The 22,154-nt window shown below is 38.4% G+C and overlaps 1 protein-coding gene across 47 annotated transcripts in view; it reads right to left on the reverse strand.

Moving 5' to 3' along the window:
* Positions 1-22,154, reverse strand: part of ADGRL2 (adhesion G protein-coupled receptor L2) — a 639,025-nt gene that overhangs the window by 185,499 nt on the left and 431,372 nt on the right. For 4 of the 47 annotated variants that reach the window (XR_002345120.1, XM_005656126.3, XM_013988857.2 and 1 more), the window contains exon 1: positions 6,483-6,647. The exons of 5 other annotated variants lie outside the window; for them this stretch is intronic. The gene's annotated coding sequence lies outside the window, so the exon portion shown is untranslated. Of the gene's footprint in view, positions 1-3,121; positions 3,758-3,824; positions 3,978-4,443; positions 4,932-5,013; positions 5,832-6,206; positions 6,316-6,482; positions 6,650-22,154 lie in introns of those variants that run through there. 38 more of the 47 variants (XM_013988855.2, XM_021096392.1, XM_021096394.1 and 35 more) reach the window with 26 other exon arrangements.

Here is a 22,154-nt window from a genome sequence, read left to right on the forward strand (position 1 = left end):
GATAACATCAAGTCTAATTACAGTAATATGGGTGATTAAGTACTTTTCAACCTTTCAACCTTCAATCAAAAATTATTTGGAGAGATGAATATTTGGGTGGGGCTACAGACTAATTAGTGTTATGTAATAAAGTCAATTATGATTTTAATCTATCATTAAAATAGAAATGTTTTAGTCTTTCCTGAAAATAGTTACAAAACAGATATCTATTTAGGTACTGTGAAGTAATACTTAAACAAATTACCTTAGTAACTGATACAACCAAAACAAACAGGATTTTAAGTCCCTTCCAAGTCCAGCAGCTAAAGTTGCTATTTTTAAATAGCAATCCTATGACACTAAATTCTCAAATGTCCAAAACTACATACAGTTAATCTATGCTAAACTGTGCAAGTGGTATGGGTTCTTATTAAAATGACAATAGATTTCTCTTAGGTAGGGATAAGCGTGTTTAGCCCATACCTTAGAATATAAGACTCTCTTCATCTCATACTACACTTGTCAGTAAACTCAGTGTTATTGAATATTTATTCACAAAAGTTAGGTCAAATAAATATTTTGATAGAAAATAGAGCTATAACATTTTATTACTATGGTGTGCAGATTTCTAGTTACCTCCTGACCTTCCCAACATCTCAATCTTAGCTCATATATTCCTCTATTAGTTAAGACACTAAAATATTATTTTAAAAATTTTAATGAAACACAGAAAGCTCCAATAATGATCAAATAAAGTTCTAACCCTAAGTAAATCTTAGTTTGAAAGCTCTCCTCTTGCTAATTTTAAGAAAGGAAACGCCCAGAAGCCTAGTGTTAACGTTTATGCTTATTGTGAAAATTGCAGCAATAAAAACTCCAACTGCTTGTCTTAAACTAAGATTTGCAGTATTCCATGTGAGATCTATATCTTTACATTAGTTTTTATAACATTTTGAAGTTGTGTTGTCTGCTTTGATGTTAGTCCATTAATAAAGCCAAGTCAAAAGCCTGGAAAAAATTACATTTACTGGAAATCTTCAAGTCAAAAACTCAAGTAATTGGCTCATTCTACCCCACATGATTCAATATTCTGATCTCCCCAACTACCTGCTCCCACAGCTATCTGCATTTCTAAATTCGTTTTCTGTTACCAACACATAGTAGTAACCCACAGTGATTGAAAATGGCAGCTGAAGTGCTCCTACAATACATTAATTTTTCTCTAAGTAGTCCAATTTCGCCATCTAAATGTTGAAAAATATTCTTTACACTGCATTTTACACCTTTAGAGATTTGCTGAATCCAGGATCACCATCATATAAAATGAAGAGCAATGTTTTCAAGACAATTTTTAGATTATCACTAATAGCTCTAAAGGATAATGTGTTTTCTTTATAGCACTCTGCATTCAAAGCAGACTAGTTAACAGCAACTTAAGTGCAATAATAGCAATTACATCAATGTGGGCTTTTCTACCTAGAAAGTACTTCTTAGACAACCGAAGGGATCAGATAAATAAACTATCATAAAATGAGTTCAGAGTAATTGTACATGATTTGAATGCCACTAAAAACCTCTCATCTCAATCTGAAAAAAAATCATCATCCTATTAAACTGAAGACTGAAAATGTTAGGTGATTAATGATTATTTTTCCCTCCAAAACTTTTTTAGTAATTTTCACTTTTAAAAGAGAAACAAGGAATTCTGAACATGTGGTTTGTTTTTTTTTTTTTTTTTAAAGGCCCCCTCTAATGAAGGGATATCAATTCACATTCAAAATCCACCAACCATCAAAGGTAAAACTATAAAAAACATGAGCTTACAAATCTCCAAATGGTCCCTGAGATTCATTTTCATCTTAAAACCAGGTTTTTAGGAAATCTAAAGCTAAATAAAGAAAACTAATATTTCCCCAGAAGTTGAAGATAAAAGTTCTCCCTTGACCCATCTGCTGGCCATAAAATGACCCAAATGACCCAAGAACTTGTTCTTAACCGTTTCCTCCATTCATGGATACTGAGTTGTTAAAAGGAATTCAAAGAACATACCGCTCTACAAATGTAAAAAAAATCAGCAAATACACTATGTTATATTAAGAAAAAGAAACCAACTTAAAGCTGACTTCTCGACTTTACTATGATGGATAAAATACAAAAATTTTGAGACAAAACAATCAATATTCAAATTATCTCTATATACAATTCATGAAAAATTTCAGTGTCACATGGAAACCTTTTTCAAACTTATACTAGCAATAGAAGTTGCATTAACAAAGTTCATGTTTTTAATACTCAAAACTCTGCACTGATTTTTTTAATATTACTTTAGCAAGTGTAAAATGTTAATGTATTAATTTAGCAAGTGTAAAAGTGTAAAAATGAGTGTCCCCTTATCATAAGATTTCTATTGTTTTATACACTAATTAAAAGCCTTTCTTAACCATTTTACTAATATAACAAAGTGTAGGCCCCAGAAAAGTATTAAGTTAGAAGGAAAAGTGTTCTCAACTCTCTCTTCCACAGAAGAGACCCCAAAAGACAGGCAACAGTGACTATCATAAAAAAAAAAAAAAAAAAAAGTCACTCTTTTTCTAGGGACAAACCATTTATCAATAGAAAATAATTGTCTTTCCATTTGCAAGGGCTCCACAGCAACAGACAATGTTTTTCACTCACATAATTACAAAATAGTAAAAGTTCAGAAACACAGCCAGAATCCACCTCCCTATTTTTACCCTTTACAATTCTCATTGCCCTTTGGGCCTCCACTTGGAAGCAAATGGAAGACAGGCTGAAGTTTTCTCAATTGAGCTGAAGCTAAGAAACCTTTGATATGCTAATAGTCCCCTTCAAACGGTAAGAATTCACACTTGCATTAATTCAAACAATTTGTGCAGAATGATGTGAAATGGCACCTCTTTTAGAGGCAAGCAACAAAAGAAGAGAATCGGAATGTCTGAAGAAACTAAACAACAGAACATTTGTTCTGCAGTATTCTCTCTATCATGCATAAATGCATTGGAGGGTGTGGAGGGACAACAAAAAGTTCCCTAACACACCTGAACAGAAGTAGATTTTCTTATAAAGGGTTTCTCAAGTATTGTAAAGATACTAAATTTAAGTTACAAAAGTTACCTTTTACCTAGGTCACGAGTTCCATCACAACTGGGAATGTTGCCAAAGACACCACAGAAACTATTCTATTTTTCTGCTATGGATGCAGAATGCCTCCTTAGTGCCCATCTTCTAAGATCTGCCCAAGATCAAACTTGATTTAGTAAGAGACATCCCAACAGGCAATTATTTACCAAACGGATGTGATTTTTCCTCATTGTGCAACTCGAGCAAAGAGCAAAGTCGGTGGGGCCCGTTTCAGACACAAACATTAACAGGGAAATGAACGGACCAACCACTTCTCTGTTAAATCTACGACTCTGGAAGAGAGGAGGAGTACACATATAAAGAATGCAGAAGAAAATTTAAGAGTTGGGGGCGGGGGCGGAGAGGAGGGGCCCAAGAACCTGGCCTTTGTAACGGGAACCATATGGTTGGTGGCTGCGGCTCAGATGCTCCCAGGCTGCCTGGAGAAGCTGCTAAACAGCCTGACACCTTTCAAGAAACAGGAGGAAAACATTTCCTCGGTCTGAATCTGAGACAACATAGTTTGCATTGGGAAGAACGGAATGAGGGAGCCAGGGAGGGGGGGGGAGAATAGGGGCGAGGGGTGGAGAGTCCACAGAAGGTGGGGAAAGAAGACGGACACCGCAGGACTTGTCCCTCCAACTAAGCTTTCAGAGGACAGAGTGAACAGAGAACAAACTATACATCTATGAATAAAGACATACGTTCCTTCGCCGCCGCTCAGCGACACTTTGGCACAAAGTAAAAGCTTCCAGAGATCTCCCCTAACCCCAGCCCCGTAGTTTGGCGAAAGGAACAAACTTTCTTGATCCCAAGTGAAGGAGTCTCAAGCAGGAGTGCCTCCCACCGCTGGGGCGCTTCTGTCTCAGGGCTCGCCCTCGCCTCTCCACCAGGGGGTCGGAGGGCCCCAGCCAATCAAGGAGTCCAAGACGGTCAGCCCGGGACTTGGGGCAGGGGGGGTTCTCCCTGGCCTCGCGCTCCCTACGCCTTTTCCTCCCGGCCGCTCCCCACGCAGCACCCCGTCCCCCGAGCCCTGCAGCCCCAGCCCAGAAGCCCACCCCCAATAACTTCGCCCTCAGGCGCAGCGCGGCCCACTGCTGCCCTCTCACTGCGGGTGCGGGAGGCACTCGGCCTCCCCGGGCCCGCCGCCCGCCCCCGCCGGGCCGCCCCTAATCGTTGCCAGCCCCGGTGCCGGCCGAGCCACATCTGGCTGTGCTTTGCTGTCATCCTCGCCTCTCCACACCATCTAACCACCGACGAGCAGAAACAACCACCCGCAACAACTCGTCCCACCCGCCCCCCTTCCACCAAACACACACACACCGTCACCGTCCACTTGCCCTGAACTCGCTGCCAGCGCTCGGCCTCCGGCTCCACTCACAGTCCGGGACAGCTCTGCAGGCAGGCGGGGCGGGGGACAGGGGCGCACTCCCCGCCTGGCCTCCTGCCCCGCGGCCCCGCTGAAAGCGCGCCCCACCTTCCCTCCCTCCCCAGACAGGCTGGGAAAGGGCGAACGGCACCTTCTCACCCAGGCTTTCAGTAAATCAAAAAATGCCGAACCCCATCCTTACAAATACCTCCCTCCGAGTCCCCTGCAACTAGAGTGAAGCCTGGAGAGCTTCACGATACTCGCAGGGCGAAGCAGCGGGCTGGACGGGAAGGGGGAGTCCTGCGGATCGATTTCCGAGGAGGGGGGGGAGCAAGTTGGCGGGGGGACAGCTCCGGGTCGCCTGGGTCTTCCCCTCGACCCAGCTGAACAGAAACAAACAGCCGAGCCCCAACTGGCCCGAGGCTCCCTCCACCTCCAGCATCCACCCCCAGGCGGGAGGCGCAAAGCAAACAGGTCTCCGAAGCCCAGCACAGAGGCACATTGTTCGTTCCCGCGACTCTTACCTCGGTCGGCGAGCGCGCCCCGGGGGCGGGCCGTCTGGCGCGGGGAGAAGCGCCAAGGGCAGCGGCCACCTCGGCCGGCGAGGGCCGAGGCCGGCCGTGAGCGGGTCGCCGAGTCCCTGCAGGAGGCAGCGCCGTGGCTCGCCCGCCGGATACTGCGCCGCAGCTCGGCGCGTCCTCCTGCTTGGCCGCCGCCGCCTCCTCCAGCCAAGCAGCCAGCGCCGGGCGGCTCCTGGGGTTAGGTCAACATTTTCCCGCAGTTGCCCGCACGCCGCTCCGCGAGAGGGTTCTTTTACACGCGAGCCCGCACCCCTCGACCGCACACTCCCTCGCAAAGAGAAGAAATGCGGGAAGCGGAGCGAAAGGGGTGGCTGAGGCAAAAGCCCAACAGAGGTGCGCAGACTTAGGAGTCCCTTTCGAGCGGCGGCCGCGGGAGGGGCGGGCCGACGCCGGCGGCGCGAGGCCAACTCTGTTCTTCCGGAGAAGCCCCTCAGCCCGCCGTCCGCGCCGGGAGGGCTGGCATCCCTTGGGCCAACCCTGAGGCCTGGGGCGGGAAACGGCAGCGGCCCCCTCCTCACATGTCGCGTCTCCTGACCAAGGCTGAGCGGTGGCCGCTGCCCCGCGACTGGAGGAAGGCAACGATCGGGGCTCGGGGAAGCGGGGAGGTGCAGGGACGAGCCACTGCCACGCACAGTAAATGAGAGGAGGTGCCCCCCCCCCGCCCCAACGATCCCAAGGAATTCTCCGGTAAGCTCCCGATTTCGCTCCGGTACCTCTGCGAGTGTGTGTGTGTGTGTGTGTGTGTGTGTGTGTGTGTGTGTGAGCGGAGAGAGTGAGAGGGAGAGAGAGCTAGAGAGACGGGGGAGTGCGAAGTCCTGACACAGACTCTCCGCAAGGTCTGAACTGGAGTCACCTCCAGCCTCCTCCTTCTCCTCCCCACTTCCCCACCCCGCGAGTTCGGCTAATCATATAAACATATTAGCGTGTACGGCCGCAAAGGACAAATCTCTCCCTCCCGATTTTTCTAGCAAGAGGCTCAGGCAAACTCCAAAGTAGATTACGAGCAGCTAAGTACAAAACGTGGAGCAGATCATCTCTAACTCATTGCCACCCAATGGCCATTTTCCACTCCATTTGAGCAGCGGCGGCGGCGGCGCACCAGAGCCAGGGGGAGGGGAACGAAAGGGGACACTTACGGGCTCGAGCTGTTCGGGTGGCTGTGGCGGTGGCCCAGCAGCCGCCCGAGAACAGGCCGGCCCCGGCTCCGCCGGCGGGGCGGCCGCAGGGCTGTCCGGGCGGCGGCGACAAGGGACGCGCGCGCACGGCCGCGGAACGCGCGCCGGAGGCGGCCTGCGGTGGCGGGTGCCCCTCCTCTCTCTCCCCCATCGTCTCCCCCTACAACACACCCGGATCCCCGGGCTCTACCGCCGGCCCCCCGCGTCCATATACACCCATTCCATCCCGACCCCTACCTTCCCAAACTCCACTCACTGCGCGCTCGGTCCTCCGCGCGCTCCGCCGGCGCGCGCTCTCCATCCTGTCCACACACACGCACTTTAAAAACATTTATTTTATTTCTGGAACGGGGTGAAGGGTATTTGGAGAGCCGGGAGCTCCGGCCTCGGAGGCGGGGCACAGGGGGCTGGCCCGGCTCGGGGCCCCCGCCCCTCTTCCCTCCAGGCTCAGGAGCTCGCTCCTCGTCTGCACTTCGTAGAGGCGCCCAGGATGCGTCTTTTACCCACCCCGTCTCCAGGTTTTCTCTTTTCTCCACGCAGCTAGCCAGAGGCCCCGAAACTTTTAGTTTCCGCGGCCCTCCTTTTGTGTGACTGCTCGCTAGAGAAAGAACGTCTGTTCGCCTCGGCTGCCTCCGTCCGGCTGCGGCGCGCCGGGGACGCTCCAGGGTTAATGCGTCTTTGATACCTGAGATTTCCGGCGGGCTCGTTAATGAAAGTTACATTTTTTGAAATTGCGATGACTTTGTCTTTGTAGTTACAGAGAGTCAGCCAAACTTTGACTTTATTGACTATATTTCACAAGAGCGTTTTGTTTGTTTTTGATTAAACCCACCAGGATAAGCAAAGGAAGGAAAGGAGACTACAAGGCTCTTTACTCGCAAGTGCATTCATCGTGCTGTTTAGGTCTGTTTCCCTCATTTCCTTACATTGAAACTGTTTTTGCTCTTGTCCTCTGGCCACACTTCCTTGCACTTCTCTGTTGGTAGTGTCAGCAAACAGCCAGGCAGTGCCAACGATGGACCCAAACTGAAGAGAAAAGATCACGATGGAGCAAATCATGCTTGAAAAAATGTTTAAAAACCAGTTAAGTGTCCTTTGCATACGAATAAAATCAAACCTGGGTTGTTTTTTTTTTTAATTACAAAATTTCTGAGCTGAAAGTGACTATGTTTCAGATGTATTTCTAAATCACTGTTTATACTAATAAATGCAGACATCAATTAAAGAAGCATGTTTGCATTGGTTTTCGAGAAAAACTGATTCTCCAAGATTTAAAACCTCTAGAAAATAGGATGAAACTTGAGCTTCTTTGCTTTCAGAAACATGTACTTTTTCTTGCTGTGGGTATGTTGCAGTCATCATACTTCAGAAATCATTTCAAACAACAATGTTATTAAAATGTCAACAGCAAATTGTTCAAAAGACATGAAGACTCTAAATACCTATATTTTGTCACAAAGCCAGATATTTGTAGTATAAAAGTAAATCCAGTATTTGTCAAATTTCCTCTCAACTTGCAAAAAAATCAAGTTAAAAGTACATATGTGCAAATAAATGAAACATGCTCTTTAGTTAATTCATTATAATTCTCATATTCAAACAAGAATCCTTGATGATCAAATTTTTTTCTACTTAATGTATTGATGTTTAAATATTTTAACCAATCCAAAAGATAAGAGGAGCCACTGAGAGCTTTGGTGACATAAACTACATAAACACTTCCACTTTGGATTTCTTAAATAACATAATTCAAATATTATCAATGCAGTAAATAAACTAGTCTGGAAAAAAAAAACCCACTTATGCAGCCTGGTGTGAAACCTTATTCCGTTTTTACATCTGTCAAAATTTATTCATACAACAGATCTACCTAGGAAAATTAAATCAGGCTTCTTTAAAGCAGTTGGAAAGGAGGCAGAATTATGGAATTCTCAGACCTAATATATATCACAGTCTCCCTTGGAATTTAAAATTATTTTACTCAAGATCGTAAACCGAAATATGGCAAACAAATAATGATTTGCATTTACCGAAAAATTTTAGTCCTTCCTTTTTTCATCTTTGAAGGTTTTTCATTCATGTAGGCACAATTTACAAGAAGCCCCAATGAGTTCATAGATCAGTCTAATTCTGTTTTCTTTGGGGAGGCAAAACTTGGGCTGAAGTTTTTACTTAGTAAGCGTAGTAAGTAATCAATAGAAAATTTTGCCTAAATTAAGCTGCTCCTATTTTGGCTTATTTGCATATTTATTTAACTCTCTCAGAAAGAATCTCAGGAAGAACCTATTGTCTACATTTCTTAGGTCTGAAGTTCTTTGATGCTCAGGACATAAGTGAGTCATTCTGTACTGTTTCTAAAGAGACTACAAAAAAAGAGGATGCATGGGAGGGGGAAGAAATTGTCGGAAGTGGGTTAAAGCTATAGGGAGTGGGAAATGCCTCACAACAGATTTTTAATTTTAATTCAATAGGATGTGTATTTTATAGAGTTCAAAGTGTTCAATACTTTTTTCCTGAGAATATAGTAAGTTTGATGTTTTTAAAATTACATCGAAATGTATTCCTTCTCTAGCATAATGTTTTAAATATTAAAGAATCTTTAATTCTTTCCTTGCAGTTTACACATCATTATGCCTCAACCTCTTTGTATCCACAAAGAATTGAAGCAGAGCTTTTAATTGCATTGATATATTTAAGATTAAGCTGTTAGCCACAAACCTGCCATTACAAAGGAACATTTAAATGACACACACACATCCAGAAAACATAATTTGCCTGACACTTCATGACAATTCAAAACATAATTTATAACAATACAGGTGTTATGGTAGGAAAAAAAATGAAATGAGAAGTTTAATAATGTCTGCAGATGTTAGCATGCTAAGGGGAGATGGAGTATGTTGTGCATTCCCTACAATCCAATCAATTTAACTATTCAGTCTGTATTATTATTTAAGTAATAGCAAAATCATTGACTTCTTCATAATGCTTGCTAATTGTTTTTAAAAATAAATTCTCCAAAGGACAAAGGAAACACCCATTTCCATTTGTTTTATGTTAAATCAACATCTAACCACTCATGGTGATTTCATTCAAAGAAAACAGAAGGAACTCATTAGCTTATGTGGTTTGAGAGATTGATGGGCTTCAAACATTTTAACCATACATGTTTTTTCCAACTGTAGAAACTCATGTTTTTAATTTAAGCATCTTTAAGAAACTAAAAATTATTTTATTCAATGGGTTCACATATTCCTGATACAGAAATTATGCTAATTTTTAAAGCTATTTACCATCTAGGCGACTTTGTTTAGAGCGAAGTGATAAGGTACTTGTCAAAATACAAGTGTGAAAAACAATAGTATGGGACTAATGTAAAGAATCTGAAAAGGCATGAAAATGGGCATGGTTGCAAAATATTGTGATTAGCATAAGCCAATAGAACACAGTGAGTAACCTCTTCAGTGCCCCATTCTCACAAAATTTGCTGTAGATAAGCCCATTCCCAAGGGGCTACATGGGGTAGACTGGAGTGTGGCAGGGAGAAGATCCAGGTCTGGATTAGTGGTCTTGATTCAGGCCAAAAATTGTGTGAAGTTTAAGCTACATGCTGTAGAGAACAACTAATGAGGATAGGTTGTATGCATCATTTTTGCCGGTGACAAGGGCTCTGTGAGTGTTCTAAAATAAAATAAACAAAAAGCATATGAAACTGGTCTGGTTGCTAATAGAGAAATAGAAATAAAACTAGCTAGATTTCATCCTAAACTTTGTTCCCTTTTCTTCATCGTTACTGTTCAATGATGCTTAGTGCTGAAACTAGTTTAACCTACTCTAGAAAATAAGTTTTTAAAGCTCTAGAGCAGATCAAAGCAATATGTGAATACCAAACTTAACTAGAACTGGTTGAAAGTTCCTAGTTTTGTTTTTCATTTTAGCTTTGCCGTGCATGTAGGCTGAAAAGAAATCAAAACTCATTTTCCACGAGAGCAGAAACATATGAAAGCATTTGGCAGAGCCAATAAGTTTTTAACTATTCTCCAGGCTCTCTCCACGCTGAGTAAATCTTGGTCCAAGAAGGCCAAACTCTATATAAAATGTAGATATGTGGTCTCCAAAAATAAAGACAGTTTAAACTATATTATAAATATGATTATGGTGTCCTGTGCTTAATGATATTATTTAGAAGTATATAATCACATATACTATTACATACCTATCATTTTGTAATTAATATTTCTTAAAAATATCCACCAAAACAACTGATATCTTCACTCTTTCTGTGCACTTGGAGTGTTTATATATGTCTAATTGTGTATTAAGGATACACAATCTTTATACCATTATGATAACTCAAAAGTAAGCAAGTTGAAAAAGATATCCATTATAATCATTGCTCCACCGGGTCTTTAAACAACTCAAAGTTAGTCTTTATTTCCCATAGATTGTTCCCATAACTGTTGGGTAATCTCTGCACCTTGAGGATTTTCTATAATCATGTCTTATAGATATTCAATCAGTATTTCTGTCAAACTCGGGAGTGTAACTATAAGAACACTCATTTTATACAAAGCTGACTATGACTTCTTATAATAAGTTTTTTTTCATCATAAATACTCATAATCAAATGTTTTCTTATTAAAGTATATAGTTTAAGGAGTTCCCATGCAGCACAGCAGGTTAAGGATCCAGCTGGAGACGCTGCTATGGCACGGGTTTGATCCCTGGCCCGAGAACTTCCACATGCCACAGCACAATCAAAAAAAGGAAAAAAAAAAGTATGCAGTTTAAATTTAAATTTTTATTTATTTATTTATTTAGTCTTCTTTAGGGCCACACCCGCAGCATATGGAAGTTCCCAAGCTAGGGATTGAGTCAGAGCTATAGCCGCTGGCCTTCACCACAGCCACAACAGCATGCAAGATCCAGGATCTGAGCTGTGTCTGCAACCTACACCACATCTCAGGGCAATGCCGGATCCTTAACCCACTGAGCAAGGTCAGGGATCAAACCTGCGTCCTTGTGGATGCTAGTCAGATTTGTTTCCACTTAGCCACTACAGGAACTCCAAAACAATGTGGTTTAAAAATGGGCCTCCTCATCCTTTTTTTTTTTTTTTTAATATATGCAAACCTTTGTCAACAATACATCTGAAATTTTTTAAACTTTAAAGAAATTGTTGAACAAAGAGCCACCTAAAATCACCATTTTTTGTTTTAAATATAAAACATTTGAGTGGGCAGTTGTTGGTAAGGCAACATGCATTGGATGAGAACAAAAGCAAGGCAGTGGTTAATAGTAGAGGCAACTTCACTTTGACTGAATCTAAATCCTCAAAGATAACCAAATAGCAATTTCACAGAAGTCTAAATTGAATTTTTAGTGCCTCTGAGAATATGACTTTGATTATTCATGTCATAGTTCATTGTAGCACGGCAAAACTTGCAAAAGGCTTTTAAGAGTCAGGAAACAAACTCACAAATGCCCTCTTTGCATTTTAGAAAGTGACTCAAAGATAAAATTATATAACACATCTAATATTTCATATTAGACTACATTAAAGTTATCTTAATGATACAGCATAAAATAATAATTATAATATGTAATTATAGAATTTTTTGGTTTTTTAGAACAATGGTTTTGTTTCAGTTTTGAAAATATTTGATAATCTAAAATTGTGTAACATGTTTGATCTTGACTTTTTGATTCTTCTGATTATATATATTAGCTGTAACCAACATTATTCATTATTTTGTTCTCTAATATGATGATTATTTTTTAATTCCACCTTTTTATTTTTAAAAAAGTTTTGTATATATTTTAAGAAAAATAAATTTGAGCATGTGGAAACTTAACAATTTGGAAAGATTTTTGTTCTAAACTTTTTTTCTAGTTCTCGTCTAGTTTCTTGATAGGATAATAGAATGTTGCCATCTCTACTTTTGAGAATAATTCAAATCTTTAAAATTAAGTTTTCAGCTTATTGCAACTCTTTACAATGCATTCTTAAATTCACTATGAAACCAATCACTAGGTCCCAGACCAAACAATGATGTAATAGGCATATGTTTTTCTGATAAATAACAATGCATTAGAAAGAATCTTTTATTTTTTTTAATTAGCATCCAAATTTAGAACCATACTAAAATGTCGTCTGTACCGCAAAGGAGTACTGAATGATTTGGTAGTGATAAAGTTCTGTTGAGTAATATTCAATGTAAAAATTTTGGCTTAGGTTAAACAATAAATACACACAATAGGCGTTCCCACTGTAGTGCAGTGGGTTAAGAATCTGACTGTAGCAGCTCCAGGTAGCTGCAGAGGTGCAGGCAGGTTCAATCCCCGGCTCAGGGCAGTGGGTGGAAGGAACCTCGTTCCCGTTCCCGCAGGTGGGGCGTAGGTTGCATTAGAAAGAAGTGGCCAAACCATCACTGGATGATATATTCTTTAAGTGATTTGATTCAGTGATGGAGATGTGTTGCACTGAACAATCCACACTCTTATCCAACTGTCCTGGTTACCAAAACCACACATCTACAATATAACTAAAAAGGAGTATTAGTGCATTAAAAGAGTGTTCCCCTTCATTATGGGAATGTAAATTATGACACCAATTTAATTAGTACTATGTCTTTACTACCCGAATTTAATGACCCAAATTCAAACCATCTATATTTCACTGTTCGGGGAATGTAGAATGCACTGCAAGAAAAACTAATTTCCTGTTTATTATCTAATGATAATTGAAATACAATAATATGCTTTGTTATTGCTATATATGAAGAGGTAGCATGTCTCAAGGAAAGAGATCATGAAAAATATTTATAGTTTATTAAAATAAAATCAAAGAAAAGCTGAATGTATCAAAATAAAATCAGAGAAAAGAATGCTAGCTGTAAAATGTAAATGTTTGAGAAGTCCAAGAATGTAAACTATTTTTAAGTAATATGGATCCCAGAAGACTATCATATATCATTTAAAAAATAAACTTATGGGTAATCAAATAAAGAATATGAAAAATATTTTTTAAAATGAATTTTGACATTTCATATAATTATTCAGCATTTACTTTCTCCACAGTGCCCTACTGCAAAATCATTTTATATATGATATATATAAATCAAAGAAATTTATGCAGGTATAGATTTGTGGTAATAATACAGGCCTGTTTATATTGACTATTTCTGTACAGGAGGAAATCATGTAATGTTGAAAATAGATACTAAATTGCATCTTCAGAAAACTCTTTAGTTAAGTAAATTTATAGCTTATCAAAATTTGGAGGTAAAATGTTACACCTTATCACTGAGGGAAGTCTTCTTTGCCTCACTTTTCCAGTTAATGAAAGAAGTGTTTAAATACTCTGCAGTTAGATTATTAACTTCTACAAAACTGAAACAGATGTGTGTCTTAGTATGCCATTAAATTTATGATTTACATAGAACCCTTACATAGAGCTGAGCAGAGGCCAATGATTCTAATTTGCTCTAGATTTACAATAACCTGATCTGGTTTTTGTAAGTATTGAAACACTTTAAACAAAATTAGAAAGCAGTTGTGCTTTCTGTGATTAAAGATGCAATTCCCTTTAGAGTAATGAGAAAACTTAGAACATGTTTCTTTCTTTATGGATGTTTCTATTATAAACACGAGTGCTATACATTATATATTTTTGTTACTATGATTTCCTTGTTTTTAATTATAAAATAAACCAATTGAATTTCACTGGAGTCTCAAATTGAAACTATGCCAAAATTTAGCTGAAGAATGTGTACTAAGCTTCATAAAAATCCTTAAAATTTTTCCCAGGGTCTCAAGGTCTTGTTATACAAATACTAGTTCCATAATTTTCTAGAGCAAAATGTCTTTGTGATCAAGACCCCCACAGCAAAAAGATTTGAGTTCTAAATACATTTCAAGCCCTAGAAAATGGCATATATAAAATTGTTCAAGACTAATGATTACTGGATTCATATAAATTATAAATAGAAAAAAGTTGTTTATATCATTATACAAATAATAACATTTACAGCACTATTACTTAAACCTCTTTCTACTTTGCTCGGTAAACTGTATAATTCATCAGCTCCCAAATATCAAATCTATAAAAATACTTTAAACACTGTGAATAGTTTTCTTAAAAATCAGTCAGAAATGTTGGTATAAATATCATTGTAAGCATTTGTGTGTATATGTGTTTACAGAAAATAAGTACATGGGAAAGTATTAATTCATTAAAAGTTTATCTCTCATAAAACCTTTATTAGCCCTTGAAGTCTTTGCCACTTCATATAAAATGATTTATCTTTTGAATAACAAGGTTCCATTAATCTGTTTGACAAAGGAATTTTTAAATCATTTAAATAATTTATTGGAATGAATTATTTAAATTATGTAAAAAAATATATATGCACATGTATATGTGTATATATATATATCTATGTCTATATCTTTGTGTTCTGGTGCAATATCACAGAAGAAATACAAAGTAGAAATCAGAATACATCATCCTTGACACCACGGGTGTGACTTGGTGTTGCTGCTGATGTGTTCTTTGATCACCCACTGTTTGCATAAGAACCCCTGTTAAAGGGCCATTTGTGCTACATTTGGCACAACAGGGTAATTTAATGTCAGAAAAACACGCATGTCATTTGCTATATTCATTTTTAATTCTGCATTTTTACTGAGATTGTAGGCTGACATATTTTTCAACATGTAAAGATAATAAAGGCAATTATTCACCACTAAGAAAACCTGCCTTCCTCAATTCAGTACTGTAGGTGCTACTGGAAAGTGGTAAACATACTCCCTCCCTAGAGAAATAAATCATCTGTGGAAACAAAAGGCAAATACACATGGAAAATAAAAAAAGAATATACACAAAAATTCATAAGCAAATACACAAAACTAATTAGGACTAGAGACTTCTATAATATGTTTAATATGCATGGCATTTGGGAATTTTAACTATATACTATTTTTTCAGAGATTATTACTTCACAAAATTTTCTCTCAGATAGATCTTATTATGTTTTCCCCTGAAGATACGTTTTTACTTATAAAAATAATAAAACCATTGAATTTTTCCACAACTTCAGTGAGATTATGGAAAAAATTAATGACAATTTCTCATCAATTTCATTTTTAAACAAGAAGCTTTCACTCAAGTATCTCCTACAGCCATGAGCTGTGGTGCAGTTCGCAGACAAGGCTCAGATCCCCATATCTGTGGCCCTGGCATAGGTCGGGAGCTGGAGCTCCGATTAAACCCCTAGCCTGGGCCCTAAAAAAAAAAAAGACAGAAAGACAAAAAAAAAGTATCTTCTACATATAACAAACTTGTATGCACACACACACACACATATGTTGTTTTTATCTTCTAAGTCACCTTTCTTTTGGACACTCCATCCAGTTTTTCCTTTGCAGCACTGTTCCCCTCTCTGTTACACTAGGTTTTGGTGGGTTCATTTGGGTTTTACTTTAGTTCTGTGATCCATCCTTTCAACATATTTCTTTTAACTTGGACTTACCAAGAGCTACTAACTTTATTCATATGAAAATCTCAGTCTATGCTTGTGACGTGTAATACGATTTGAAGTCTGTCTTTGCCAGTTCTTCTCCCACTTGTCCACCATCCATAAACCCAGCTGTAACACTATACTGTTTTATACCCAGTACTCACAATCTTCAGATATTGGTAAGGAGGGTTGAGAATCCCTCAGCAGTCTCATAAAACTTTGAGAGTTCCTGATATACCACAGTAGCATCAGGAACCCATAGGTAGATGGTAGTCTTTTAAAAGTTCATTAAATGCCCCTAAACTCCTTTCTGGAACTTCCTCTCTGGAAGCACCTTCCTCCCTATCCATATTCTTGTATCTAGAAATGTAAATAGACACCCAAATATCTCCAAGTCATATGATTCATGAAGTAACATTACAGTTTAAAATGGTATACATCAATCAGATGAAGTAATTTTTTTTAACTCCTTCACCTACTCTCAGGTTTTTGAAGAATAGTGGCTTCTTTATTGTCTAGCAAAGGGCCTGAGCTGTAGTTGGTTAGCAGTGACAATACCGGATCCTTAACCCACTGTGCCACAAGAGAACTCCTCTACTGACACTTGAAATATTATTTCTTTTTGTTTACATGCCTGTTTTTTCTTTTAATTTTCCAAGATATAGTAGTATAGTACTTTGCCATCTAAGAAAATCATACTGAAAACGATTTTGTGTTTCTTTGATGACATGGAATTTTTTAGTGTTGAAGGACCATCAAGATGAACACTGATTAGCATAGCACTTATTACACAGCACTGTATATTACAGATTTACTCCTCCCCCAGTAGACACTAAGCTGCTTAAAATCTTATTAAGTTACATGCCCAGATTTTAGACAGCATATAATAGAGGTCCCAGATTGCTAACCTGTATAAAATCTACCCAATGAAGCTAATTTATTAGCCCTATTGATGTTGGGCCACACTGTGTTTTGTTTCTGTTTGTTTTTAATCTACTTTTTGGCAACTTTAAATTAGGAGGCATCAATTAAAATATGGATTTCTAGGTTCTGGAAAAAAAAAAGAAAAGGATAGATCCTGCAATCTTTGGCCTCATAACAATATTCTGGCAAAAGAATCTTTCCCTTTTCAACAAAACGTGCGCTATTGGACTCCCAACATTTTCCAACAGCACCCCCCCACATTTTTTTTTGCTTTTTAGGGCCGCACCTGCAGCATATGGAAGTTCCCAGGCTAGGGGTCAAATTGGAGCTACACCTGCTGGCCTATGCCACAGCCACAGAAAAGCCAGATCCAAGCCACGTCTGCAACCTACAACACAGCTTATGGCAATACCAGATCCACAAACCACTGAGCAAGGCCAGGGATGGAACATGCATCCTCATGGATACTAGTTGGACTTATTTCCACTGTGCCATGACGGAACTCCTCCAACACTCCTTATTATCTCTGGGATTGATGTACACACTACTATATATGGAATGGATGAGTAACAAGGACCCACTGTATAGCACAGGGAAATCTATTCAATACTCTGTGGGAAAAGAATCTGAAAGGAATGGATATATGTATAGGTATAATTGAGTCACGTTGCTGTATACCTGAAACTAACAATATTGTAAGTCAAGTATAAAATAAAAATTCATTTAAAAAAACTCCAGTATCATAAAAAAAAACAAGGCAGTATCTTCTGCCACAAGTCACCCAATTTATGATAATGCTTTGTGTTCTACTTTGACAATGGAATTAAAAGAAAGTGAAATGTATCTTCACCTATATCTCTTTAAAGTGGGAAATGCAAATACATCAAGAAAACTACATTTCACCCAACTGCCTTTCACTCACTTTTTCTTCCTTGCCTCTGTAAATATATATATATATTTTTGGCTGAATCCATATCATACAGAAATTCCTGGGCCAGGGATCAAACCCTTGCCATGGCAGTAATAAAACCGATTCTTAACCTGCTAGGCAAATAGGGAACTCCTTTTTTTTTTTGGAAATATTTTAATTTTTAAGTTCCAGTGACCAGTAATTTATATGTGAATTATACTGTTAATATACAGTAAATGATATGAAGGAATGTATTAAATAGTAGTAATAATGCTTTTCTCTGTTCAGATGATTTACATATATACTAACTCACTGGGGACTTAGTACATAACTCGATAATTAAGTAATAGTGTCCCCCTTATTCTTAGTAATTCACTCATTCCTCTCTACTTATATTCATATTTCACAGTTTTCTTGGAGTTCCTGTTGTGGCGCAATGGAAAAGAATCCGACTAGGAACCATGAGGTTGTGAGTTCCATCCCTGGCCTTGCTCAGTGCGTTAAGGATCTGGCTTTGCTATGAGCTGTGGTGTAGGTCGCAGACGTGCCTCCAATCCTGTGTTGCTGTGGCTCTGGTGTAGGCTGGCAGCTGTAGCTCTGATTGGACCCCTTGCCTGAGAACCACCATGTGCTGGGGGTGTGACCCTTAAAGCAAAAAAAAAAAAAAAAAAAAACCAAAAAATACACCAAACAGTTTTCTCCTTTTCTCCCCACTTTCCACCACTTTCCACCACTTTTTAGTCTTGCACTTTCTTTTCTTTCTGAGACCTATTCAGTTTCCCTACATAGAAAGTTACCTTAGCAGTAACAAATGATGATTTTGATTCTTAAGTCTTACCTAATATCTCTAAGTATAGTTCACCCAGAGAGGACAAATGAAAGGAACCAGTCTTTTTCAACCAAACAAATAGAAGCAAATGCCCTTTTAAGGATTAATACATATAGTTTAAAAGACTTATTTGTTAAACAAATAATTAAGACATGCTCATTTAGCAGAAATAGTTACGTACAAAATGTTTTCAGGCAAACAAGCTAAGCCTTTACTAAAAAATTACTAGAAGAAATTGATGGCCTCAGATAAGTTCAAAAAATATTCTTTCTTAAGATTATAATTTTCAAAGGAGACTTAGAATTGAGATTATCTACTGACCCTGAGTTAAACATTTTTTTTTACTGCTGCAAGTATTATTAGTATTATTAGTAGCAGTAATTTTATGTTTTATATTTTTATATACAAATTTTTATTATCATTATAGGTTAAAACATCTTCCCATGGAATGTAACTCTATTTTATTCATACAAGTATGCCAACTAGAAAATAGGATCATAATGAATTACTCCACAAAATGAGAATCACTCATATTAAACATATTAGTATTTAAAAGTTCTTATAAATTATAATTTGTACCAGTTAAAAATCCCAAGTAATTATACTTTCTGAAAAGACCCTTTGAGCTCATTGTAGAAGTATTATTGAAATACTGCTCTCCTCTATTTAACAGTTTTACAAAAAAAAAAAAAAAATCGACTGTTCTTTTCTTAAATCACACAAACACCTGCCTACCTTTTTATTATTTTATTAAAGAATTGTCTAAGCAGCTTCACCATTAAAACTTTATTAGGACAATTACATCTGTCAGTTGCTGGGATAGACATTATTTAAAAGGAAATCATCACTAATCACTTCCTGTGCAACCTAGAAACCAACATCAGCATATATAATAGAATCCCCTATATATTTTAAGTTTCCTTTTTTTTTTCCCCACTATCAAGGCTCTTCTAAGTGACAAAAACACAACTGAGCTTCTCAGTAATTATAGTAATATTTTTCAAAAATTTTGTTTTTTCTCCCATTTCACTTTTCCTACCAAAATGTAAGATAAAAGATATAGTCAATTCATAAAATTGGGTAATAAACTTGGCCAATTATTCTGTCCACACTAAAAAGTATGAAACATTTTTATATTACTTTTGACTTTCAGCAGAATACATACATTGAAAAGTGGAATTTCTTTCCTTAATGCTTAAAAACATTCCATGAAACTATACCTAGTGAAATCATTTATATTCACTTCTTACTTAAAATTTTGCAATTTGGTACACTCAAGAATTTAGTAAATACCATTTTAAATCACTTTGCTCTGCAAAAGTTTTTGAAACATCACCACTGAAGCACTTGATACATCCTTTCAAAAAAGCCACATTTAAAAATATAAAACTGTATTGAAGATCAACCTTCTCTCTTACCTTGAAAAAGATCAGTTGAGAAAGATACGAATAGGGCCTTATAAAGTAAAATTTAAATTCAGTTAACTTTGGTTAATGCGAATTTTAAGATGTTCTTTAAAAACAAAAAAGTTTTCAGAAAAGTAAGGTATGTTAAAAGATTAGAATTTGGACCAGACCACCTGGGTTCAGCTCTCTGCTCCACAGGATTTCAAGCTGTGTGTCCTTGTGCATGTTACAGAAGCTCATCTTTAAATTAACTGTTTCTTTTCTTTTCTTTTTTCTTTTTTTTGGGGGCTACACTGATGGCATATGGAGGTTCCCAGAGTAGGGAACCAGAGCTGTAGCCGCCGGCCTACACCACAGCCACAGCGATACCAGATCCAAGCAGCATCTGCGACCTACACCACAGCCCCCATGGTAACACCGGATCCTTAACCCACTGAGCAAGGCCAGGGATCAAACCTGCAACCTCATGGTTCCTAGTCGGATTGTTTCTACTGTGCCACGACAGGAACTCCTAAATGTTTATTTTCTTTCCTCATTTGTAAAATGAGAATAATAATTATATGTATTTCATTGTGTTGTTGCAAGGGTTATAAGAGTTAATATGGGTAGTACCTGGTACATAGTAAGTAGGTCCTCAAATATTTGCTATTATTTTGGTATTATCAATACTATAAGACAGTTTAAGCTACAGAAACACTTAAAATTGGATGAGCTAATGCAGAACAATTCTGAACATTCTTACATATTTTACACATCAGGTTGTATTAGAGCAAAGAATTTTAGAAGTACATTTTGAAATATACAGCTTTATATTGACTACATAAAATTTATTATCACACGTGTCCCATTATTGTTGCTGGTGGTTTGTTTTATTTTGTTAGCCCTATGAAGAATTCACTCACTCCTAGTTATGTTCATAGCTTACCATTTTCATTCTTTTTTAGTCATACGTGCTTATTTTTTCTTAAATATGTAACATCAGAAGATTATCTGATTAAACTTATCATACTCTGTAAGAGCTAAACTCAAAGACAGTTGTCTGCTACGCACCCTAATTTATATTCATAAATTTATAACCCTTCTTGGTCCAAAAATAAGAATAACTAAGATCAAGATATGGAAGCAACCTAAGTGTCTATCGACAGATGAGTGAATAAAGAAGATGTGGCGTGCATACACACACACACACACCACAAAATGGAATACTACTCAGCTGTAAAAAGAATGAAATTTTGCCATTTGCCACAATATGGATGGACTTGGAGGGCATTAAGCTAAGTGAAATAAGTCAGACAAAGAAAGATAATTACTGCATGATATTATTTATATGTGGAATCTAAAAAAGAAAACAAGCTGGTGAATACAACAAAAAAGAAAGACTCACAGCTATAGAGAATAAAATAGTGGTTCAATGGGAAGAGGGAATGGGGAAGGGACAAGATAAGGGTATGGCATTAAGAGGTACAAACTACTACGTATTAAATAAATAAGCCATGAGGAAATATTGTACAACAGAGAATATAGTCAATATTTTATAATCATTATAAGTGGAACACAGCCTTTAAAAAATGTGAATCACTATGTTGTACATCTGTAATTTATATAATATTGCACATCAACTATACCTCTATCAAAAAAAAGAGTAAGTAAGAATGCTCAGGCAAAGTAAAAATAAGGATTAGAAAGTAAAAAAGTAGGGAAATTCAATGCAGGTAACATTCGCCTATAAGAGTGCTAGCCTTAGATTTGCCTTTTTTTTTTTTTTTTTTTTTTTTTTTTTTTTGCTTTTTAGGGCCACACATTTAGCATATGGAAGTTCCCAGGCTAGGGGCTGAATTGGAGCTGCAGCTAGAGCCTACGCCACAACTCACGGCAACACCAGATCCTTAACCTACTGAGAGAGACCAGGAATTGAACCCGAATCCTCATGGATACTAGTCAGGTTCATTTCTACTGAACCATAATGGGAACTCCGCCTTAGATTTGCTTTTAGTCTTTCTGGCAGCCACATAAAGAGAAGAGCTGTTCTAAGAGTCCCAGCACTCAGCAAATGCATGACCTGATGCTAAGACCAGAGAGAACCCTGAATAAATGTCCTTGCATCCCTTCTCTACTTCTGGTTCATCCCTCCACCCTGTGATCTCCACTAATGAGTTGATATAATCCAGTTTTACCTCTGCTATACAGCTTTCCTTCCAGTAACAGCAACAAAACCTCCCAAAGGCTAGTTTTGCTTTTCTCTGAGCTATGTTACCTAGTGTATCCTATGCACACTTCCAAAGGCTCTTTCGGGTAGATTTTTATACTTTTTTTTTTTTT

This window comes from Sus scrofa, chromosome 6 (assembly GCF_000003025.6).
Source record: "Sus scrofa isolate TJ Tabasco breed Duroc chromosome 6, Sscrofa11.1, whole genome shotgun sequence".
NCBI lineage: Eukaryota > Metazoa > Chordata > Mammalia > Artiodactyla > Suidae > Sus > Sus scrofa.